Here is a 9,643-nt window from a genome sequence, read left to right on the forward strand (position 1 = left end):
AACAGCAAGCAGCAGCCTGTGAAGACTTGGCTTGTCTCTTTTTTATGCCTTTTGACATTGAATGACCTATTACCACATTATTCACAGGGAAAAAAGAGGACACCGCGCCACGGTGACGGTGCACCACGTCCAAAACGCAAACCCAAAGCAACGGATGCGACGGACGGATAAGTATTGTTCATTTCCAGAAATTATGTCTCCCCCCACTCCACCCCCAGCGCCCTCACCCCAAAAAGAAGGGGATATATATTTATATATATTGTGGATTTCTCAAGCGCGCTGTCATGACGCCAATCCCAAATGATGTTAGTGTGAGCGGAAACACTGTGGGGGAGGAAAGGGGGCAGCAGCTGAAGAAAAAGGCTCGAATGATCCAGTCACTTCGGATACCGTACTTCAGATGCAAAATGGATATTCGAGTCGAAACCTGACAAAGCGCGCCGGCTTTGACGGGAAGCGGTATAGACAATGACCAGTGGCTGGGTCAGTGGGATGTCTCTGTGCAAGCAGGGAAGCTTATCAAATGACACTAAAAATAAGTTCAACAACCATCAAGTTTGAGGGGGAATGGGTGAGCGTCTCACATTCGGTGGGCATGAGCGCGTGCGAGGTGGGCGGCGTGCAACACGCCGGTCTAATTATTCCTTTGTTTCCTCTTCGTCCCGATCGCAGGGACATAAATAATTCCAAATCTAATCCTCGGGGGTGCACTGGTATTTATGTCCGACTTAAACACTTTTAGCCTCTTGCATAATTTTGCAGGCTGATGTTTAATAGGCTCATCAGCCTCTTTCTGGACGCACGGCGCACGAGGAAATTTTAGCGCTCAGATCTCGTCGTCTTTATGTTACAACCAGGAGCAGAGGAATGTTATTAACCCGAACTAATGAGATATTTACAGAGCAGTCACAACACAAGTCGCCCTGCTAATAGCACGTCACATGTCCCCTCTGTGTCCTCTCCACACATCATCACAGACTATAGTGTTCATTTTCCAGCACCTATTGTTGTAGATAAAAAAAAAGATCATTTTTGTAAATTGATGCCTTTGATGAAAATAAGTCTTTTTGTTTTTCTGCACTTAAATGATTGTTTTCATGTCATTTAAACTCCGAACGTGAAACAAAATATGTTGGTATTTTTTATTTTAAATCATTTATTCACTCCAGCCAAGCTTCTCAACTTTTAACAGTTAAATAGAAAAAGTTGTCACAGTTGTTGATATATTTTCATTTCATTTTTTGTCAACATTTCTACCAAATTGTAGCTTTCATTTGGTTTGCATGCACTACTCTCTGCTTAGCACATTACCGTCAGCTCATTTAATGTGCCAAATTGTAAATTATCATTTTCTTATCTCTAAGATTGTACAGTTTGTAATCAGTAATTCTGTCTTTTTATATTCGCATAGCACCTTTAAGACCAGGTTCAAGTCACACAAGCTGCACATATGTGTGTGAGTCGAACCAAAATACCAAAAAACATCTTTTATGCATCTTTTTTTTTTTTTACGAGTTTTACACTGTTTTTATTTTTAGACATTTTCTGTTACTGTTTTACACTGCAGTCTGTTGTGTCAAATATACATTCAATGAAAAGAGAAGAGTGTTTTTGTTTTTTTTGTTGTCGTGTTTTTTTCTCTTAACACGTGTGTGTGCTGGTAGGGGTGGACATGCTGAAGGCGATCTTTAATTGGGCCCTTACAGATTTATAGGGCCCGACAGGGAACGTGATTATACAGAGTGTGTGTGGACAGAGGAGTGGACAGTGTGCAGCCTCTCCCCCTGTGAAGTCAGTCACCGGAGGCACCACACACACATGTATAAACACACACACACACAGAATCCCTCCAAGGTTTTCAACGCCCCAAAAATGAGGTCTTGCATTTAGTAAAAATATGCGCTCATACACCTTCTGCTTTATCCACATTTGCATGCTGTGACAAGATGCCAGCTGAGGTGTGTGTATGTGTGTGTGTCTGTGGCTCAGTTGTGTGTGTGTGTGTGTGTGTTCATATACAATAACCCCTCCTCCATTTTGAAAGTGAGAGAGAATGTGATGTGTCTTTGTTTGATGTTTAAATGTCATAAAAATCACAGTTTTCACGGTTTAAACTTCCCCTCACCCAGAACTGTTTTAATCTCATTTGTGTCACTAACAGTCTCAGACATCAGCTTGTTTAGTCGACACACTGTTGTGTTTTAGAATATAATTGAGTAAAGCTGAGGAATAAACAGCCTGAGCAGTAATAAGACAAGACTGACAGAATTTTGTTTCCAAAATTAGACTTTTTCCACACTTTACATCGCTCAACAGTCATCCTAAAACTGTAGAGAAATATACACGAAAAGTCCTCAATCAGATTCATATATTTATATATCATAAAATCCCAGGCGACCTTAAAGTGCTCCTGAATATGTCAAAACTGATCCCAGGACATGAAAAGTTCTTCTAGTATTAAGAGAGCAGAAGAGGTTTATAATAACCAGAACTTTAACCATGATTACAAGTGATTAAAACCAGACAGGCAGGTGTAACCTTACTACAGACATAAATATCCTGAGGTTTGATCCTCAGCTGAGGACCAGTTGCTGATGTCTTCATTACAAACATCTGACTCCAAAACAGCTGCATGAAACCAAAAAGTCTGATAAAAGCAGTGACTCACCAACTGCTGAGTGTGTGGAAATGAGAGTAAAAACATCCTCCTGTGTGTTATTCTCATCCACAGACAGTGTGACTCCACATGAACTAAATCATCTCCATAAGCTGATTACTGCCCTCAGCTGACCCGTTCACACACTTATTACAACACCGGCTACTGGAGACACGAGGAACAGTTTTATTATAAACTGCCTGCTGCAGGAAACACTGGTGGTGTGTTCAGTGTTCATCCTGTTAAAGTTTGATGTTTCTAGTTTGTATTTTAACATTTTAAATAATAATAAAAAATAAAGATCATAAAAACTACCAACAGGACAGCGGCTGTGTGAGTATGTGCAGGTTAAATCCTCAAATTCCTCTAAAACAACAAGAAAAAGCAGCTGTAAATGAACCTGTCACTTTAAGACCACACCTGAAACAATCTAAAACCAACAATCACACTTACAGTCAAACAAAACACCTTCAACAACAACAGACGCCCAGTTTCTCTCTTCAAACACATTTTCATTCTGTTATCATCACTTCCTTCAGAAGCCTGCCCATATACCATGCTGCCATTCAAGCTTATACATGATGTGGTATGTAAACGGGCTCGGTACATAGTGACACGCTGCCATACTTGAACAAACAAAATAGTTTGGAGATGAAAAGACATCTGAGAGGAGAATAAAGTAGCTGAATTACCCAAAAGATGTCGTGTGTTTAAAGAAGCTTAGACGCTGCAAATATTCTCGATTTCAGCAGGAAAGAAATTCACAAATATGATACAAAAGAGATACATGAGGATGAATTTGTGGAATAGAAATGAATTTTGAATTGAATTTTTACGGCTGGAGTTGATGAAGCTCACATTCCCTCACACACCAGGCATCGCTGCAGCAGTGTGAGTTTAAACAAAAAGATTTTTCATGATTTTGAGAAGGAAATAATTCACTTTTGTATTTGGGATGATCCGTAGTCTAACATCCTGTTTGGAATAAAAGTGGCACATGAGGACAGAAGCATCCGAAGGTCTTTGCATTTTTCTATTTTTATATTAACGCTAACAGCCAAGAAAACACAGAGCAAACTCCTAAATCCAGCCTGAGCTGTGCCACAAGGTTCTGTTTTCACAATTTGATGGAGGGGGCTTAGCTGCCGTAAAACTTCAACCTCCACTTCCCCTGATAAAGTTTCTCTGGCAGGCAGCGAGCGGACTTAAGCAGCTGTTGCCCCCCAAAAACCCGTCTGGCTTCCCAGGTTATCCCGATTTGCACAGTTGTCTCTGAAATTTGGGTAACTGTGGGATCAAATGCTGCAATTCTGTGCAGCCGCTAACCTTTCAAAGCCTCAGCCCAGACCCCGTCGGATCCAGAGGGCAGCCCATCCGCCCTAAGAACAGCTTGTTAGAGTTGACACTTGATTTTATGCATTGTATTTCTGAGAGCATTACAACTAAATCCCCTTCTCAGGCGATATGGAGGGCTGCTGTTCAGCGACGGCTGTGGAAAATGCAGGTGGGGGGATTAGGAGAGCTTGACGGTTAAGGATTTCCAAGCTTTATCTTGATGCTCTTTTCTGTGAGCTCCCTGTGAATTTTAAAGCCCAATATACTATATATGCTGATAAAGATTTAGGACTCCTGTAAGATGATTAGACTGTATGTCAGTGATGGTGTACAGCTATTTCAAGAGAGCAGCAAGGAAGTGGAATATTTATATGGTATCTGTAATATAAGTCCAGTCGTGTTACACACAAGATTTGTGAGGACTACGATAAAATGTACTCGTAATGAACCATGAGATAATATCATCTGACTCACTAAAAGCTTTAAACCTGCTCAGAAAACAGACTCAGGTAACAAACTGCATTTAGCCACATTTACATGGAGTTTTGAATTTCATATACTTTCTTGGGTATTTTCATTTTGCCGCTTTTTATCAGGACTCCACTACATTTAGAGGAAAAAGTGAAAAACTACACCTTCCATATAAATGTAGTGACATACTATACATCCGTTAACTTCCCAGATTAAGATTTTACAGCTCATAAAATATGAGGCAGGGTTATAGAATACTACAACAATAATTCTGGGTTTTGGTTTTAACCAATATGTGTATCAATATCAATTTTATATTAATTTTATGGTTACATTTCATGTAGCTATTTGTCGTCAACTTAATTGAGGTAGCTACACGAAACATGTAGAGTATTTTTACACTGTGGTTAATTTTATTTAAGTGTTATATCTAAGTATTTTAGTTTTAAAGTCATATTAGCTAAATGATCAACAGAATGTGAAGAAGTATAAGTTTAAATCTTATATCAAAGACGTCTGTGTATTGTGTTGAGAAAGGCTATCTACTGAAGTTAGCATGCTAACTAGCTAGCGCCGTCCCGTCCCATCTTGTAATACCACTTTGTACCTCAGGGGGCGATAGTGAGTCGCGGTGGCGTCCACTCCGCCCTCAGTCCATCATGAGAAGAAGAAGCAGTAGCGCCACTCAGAGGTGGAGGAAAACACGTTCAGCAGAGAAAAAAAACCTGATGGAAATAGAAGCGAAACCAGAGTTAGCGTTGGTGTCGCTTTCCACCGCTAGACACCAGCTATTGGTGAGTAAAACAATGAAGTTTGATGCTGAATTCTCAACGTTTCTTCTAGACTGGTGAGTAGACAGCTGCTAATGCTAACGTTAGCTATGTAGCAGTACACTTAGATGTAGCACCTTTAAGCAGCTAGCAAACAAAGCTAATACTCTAAAACACTGACACACAGTGTTTACATATGCAGGAGAAAATTAATGTTTTCAGTTTGCTTTCAAACTCAAAATCTCAGCCAATAGACAAAGTAGCTAAAGCCATAAAGAGCAAACACTGCTTCACCAGGTTTTAATTTGTAGCCTTCATTGAAATAAGCAGGCAGCCAGTGTCAGCTGATTTACAGAGTGATATAGCAGCAGTGGTTACTGTGGAGCAAAACCATGTTTATTGAGAGGTAACGATTTGTAATAAATTCTGAAAGTAATTGGAAGAATGTGCTTGATTGTTTGAAATATTGTCTGAACATGAACAGATGGTCAACACATGCAAAGGGTTGCTGCTGCCATTCATGCCCTTCATTTCCCTCTCCCACCCTGAAAATAATAAATAAATCTTTTCACAACAACCTGCTTTTGCACCTAAATCTGTGCTGCGCTCAGAGATGCTCCTGCTAGGTATGAAATAATGATGGCACAATATGTGTGGTGAAGCTCCGCGGGGGCATATGTTGAGTCAGACGGCCGAGCGAGATCACCTGTCCGGCCGGAGGGGTCGGTGGGCCGTCTGGAGCCTGCTAATGATAAACCTCCAACATACTGACTGTCAGCTCATGGCAGGCCTTCTCCAAGCAGCAGATCCACGCAGGCAGCCGCGGTCGCTTCTGCTCCACGTCCGAACCCATATTGACCCGGCACGGTGGCTGACGGACGGCCCTCTGAGCCAATCGTGTGAGGCAGCGTGAGCCCGGGCCGACCCCGGTTGGGGGGTGGAGCCGTGGCAGAGCCGGGTCGAGTCACCTTGCCGGCAGCACTCTGTGAAGAGCGCTTTAATGAAGGCAGAGGGGAACTTTGGCTGGAGGTGTTGGTATGTAATCATGTCACATTTCCAAAGAGGCACAGGCAGAGGAGGCAGCAGATCGCTTCTGACTTCTCCAGCAGATGTTTGGAAATGGTGCTAATGTTGTGGATTATGTCTGTGGGTGAACAAGCAGCAAGAAACTGATGCTAATGAGAACTGAGTTAACATGAGTGAACAGGCAGTGTTTAACAGAAATATATGCATCAAATATCTCATTACCAGTTTTATAGAAGTGTTGCTGTGATGCATTATATTTGATTTAAGTTAATTACACTTAGTGTCCAAGCAAAAGATCTATTTATTACATTTAACATACACATTGATCCAGCAGCTAAATGTTGAAGCACCTGATCAGAAAACTCTCCCACACCAAATTAATAGAAATAGAACATTTCCTTTTCCCTGGGAATGTGGAGAGAAATGAGAACAGGCCTGTGTCATCCTTGGTTGGAGGATGGATTACCAGTTGGGCAAAGCAGGACACCTGCCTCAGGGCACCGGAGACTGAGGGGGCCCCCAAAAGCCCCAGGTTTACTTTGTGGGAGTCAGTTTGTTAGAATTTAATTGAATTCAGATTTATTCTGGATAAATGCACCACTGCAGCACTGTAAGCATCAGAAACCACTGTCCAATCACAGGTCTTGTCGTCTCCAGGTGGTGAACTCTGCACAGCGGTTTTTAATGCTGTTTTGAGGTTTTGTATTTGAGATAGATTCCAGCCTGGTTGTCTCTCCGTCTTCTCCTTCCTCTGGAGACCGGTCCCTCTCTGAACCCGTCCACTCACAGCACCGGTCCCTAATCTAGCCCCCGGACTGCAGGAGGGACGACAGATCTGAAACGCTGTTTACAACCTTCAGCTGCTGCGCTCGGTGGGCCGAGCAAACACAGCCCTCCCACACGCCCGGTGCCACTTCTCTCCATGGCTGGCATCGTTTAACATTACGATATTTTCCCGGTGTTTGCCCACGGATGATGAGGCTCTCATTGCTATGCATGTGCCAGATGAATCATAAACCTATACCATATGCCATCGCAATTTGCTGATGGGCCCAAGCTGTTTTGGTGGATATAAAATCCAGGGATTATGGAGGCTTGATCCTCAGTGAATGAAGGGAGAGAAGGACAGGGAGGCAGAGAGAGTGTAGGGAGGGGAGAGGTGAAGGGTGAGGCTTCCTCTCTGCTTTTCTATTGGTCCACAGGACAGTGACCGTGAAAAGGTAGAAGTCAGAGCTGCTGATTGACACCTCCCAAATTGTCTAATCTAGCAAAGGCTGTGAGGTATTAGCTCAACCTGCTGGTTTGTGAGAACAAACAAACCTTCACAAACATTTCATGCGCACACAGACAACAACATGTTTGTCACCTTGTCCCCAGTGTCATATGGTGGTAATTGAAGTAGCTGTTAAAAACAAAGGGACAAAAGCCGTCAGGGAATTACTGCTGTTGTTGTTTCCCTCTCAGAAATGGAGAGTATTACATATGGGCCAATCATCGTCTGTGTTCGCGCTAAAGCTCTTGTTTTCCATGAATCTTGTTTATTGACAAAAGGTGAGGAATTCCTGAGGAATGAAAAGCTTAGTTTGCATTAGTGAGAGTGAATGTTTTTGTTTTTCATCAAGTCTTTCTCAGAAATATCTGCATTACACTTCAGGAGGTTCCCTTACACTGCTGCAGCATTAGTTGTTACAGAGGGCCCTCATGATGTAGAAATAAGGTATTATTTTGAATCTGTAGTAAAATGTGAAATTTCCATAATCAGAATTTTATCCATCAGTACTTTAATTAATAACAGTATAAATAAACAGTGTGCAGAGAATTAGAGCAGAATTGTAGACATCATTTGTTTGTGGTGTTCTTATGTTACATCTATATTTTGATAATAAAAAATGTATTTGTATTCATCAAGTTGCATCTTTTTAACCTCTGCTCACTCATTTTCTATTGCTTATATCACTGGATTTTCACATTGACTCTGGTGGATTATAAAGAAGCTAACTCATAAGAAGAGGCTAAAAATCAGGGTTTGATTTTGGATTTCTCAGGAGAATGAGCTGAGCAGGAAACAGGTAGCTGGTGAGGCAGCATGTGAGCCACTGAGCACATGAAGGGGAAGCGTTACACCAACGACAAGTTTAAATATAAATCTGTGCAATCTGTTTTCTTCTGAAAGACTTCCTTCTGAGGACTCTGACTGTAGCTGCAAAGCCACCTGCTACACAGCATATGAAGAGTTTGTCATACGGGTTCATCTTGCTACTGTCCATACTATTTCTCAGCTGTCAGAATCTGTTCCTTAGTTATAATGGAATCAGTCCCATTATTGTAAATTGTAAATATCACTGTAAATCATTCTATTTAATTAGATTACATTAGATTTTTTTAACATTATGTGTTTTTTAATGATAAAATGCTGCATTAGCAAACATTACTGATGAAAACAAAATGTCTGACAGCATTAGTAAATAATAATAATAATTCAGATTTAGTTGTTTCTGGTGTTAGTCTGTTACCTGTCTATCAACTGTGAAGCGACAGCAGGTGGAGTTTGTGGTTTCTCTCTTGAGCTTTGTTCGAAAAGCAGAAAGTAAAGCAGTAGAAGTCTTTACACAGTGCAGATCAAACATCCAGGTCTGTAGGAAGTCTATAGGCAACAGTAATGTTTACAATGTAGAGTCATCCCTGTGTGAAAGGTCAAAAACAACCCGATAAACAAGTAAAGAGGCTTAATTCATTTTCAGGTTTTGATTAATATCAATATTTGGCTTATGGACTAAGAATTCATGTCACGCTGCTGACAGTGGACGGAGGCTTAAGGATTATGTTCCGCAGCAGCATCTGAGCGGTTTAATGAAAAGAAGAAAAAAACCTTTACAGTCCAACTTTCTATTTAACTTTACTGCACTTTTTAAAGGTCACCTGAACTTAAACCTTTGGTACTTTCAAAGGTTTAATGTATAATTTCTTAAGTAATTGTTCAATAGACTTAGGTGCACCAGTGGCGGGAGACTGTGCTAACCACCATAACTCAAACTAACAGCATGTATCAGCGATTACCTCGTACTTTTTAATTGAGTGGGTTCAGAGAAGCTCTAACTTCCGAGTTTTACGAGTCGGGGGTCTTTTAACGGCTCGGCCACAGTAATTCGATAATCATTTTCATTTGGTAGAATGCTGGCGATCAATCTGATGGATGACTTCATCAATCCTTCTAACGCAGTCGTATAGGCCGCAGAGTCTGAGTGTAAGTCGAGAGGCCATGAATCGTCCCTTTATGAATCACATTCCAACTAAAACTTGATTAGTGAGCTATTGCGGCAGGGAAATACAGCCGCACTTGATATTCATTAAGATAAGGTGTTACTGCCAGCGTTACATGGTTTGT

Source organism: Lates calcarifer, linkage group LG13 (assembly GCF_001640805.2).
Source record: "Lates calcarifer isolate ASB-BC8 linkage group LG13, TLL_Latcal_v3, whole genome shotgun sequence".
Classification (NCBI taxonomy): Eukaryota; Metazoa; Chordata; class Actinopteri; family Centropomidae; genus Lates; species Lates calcarifer.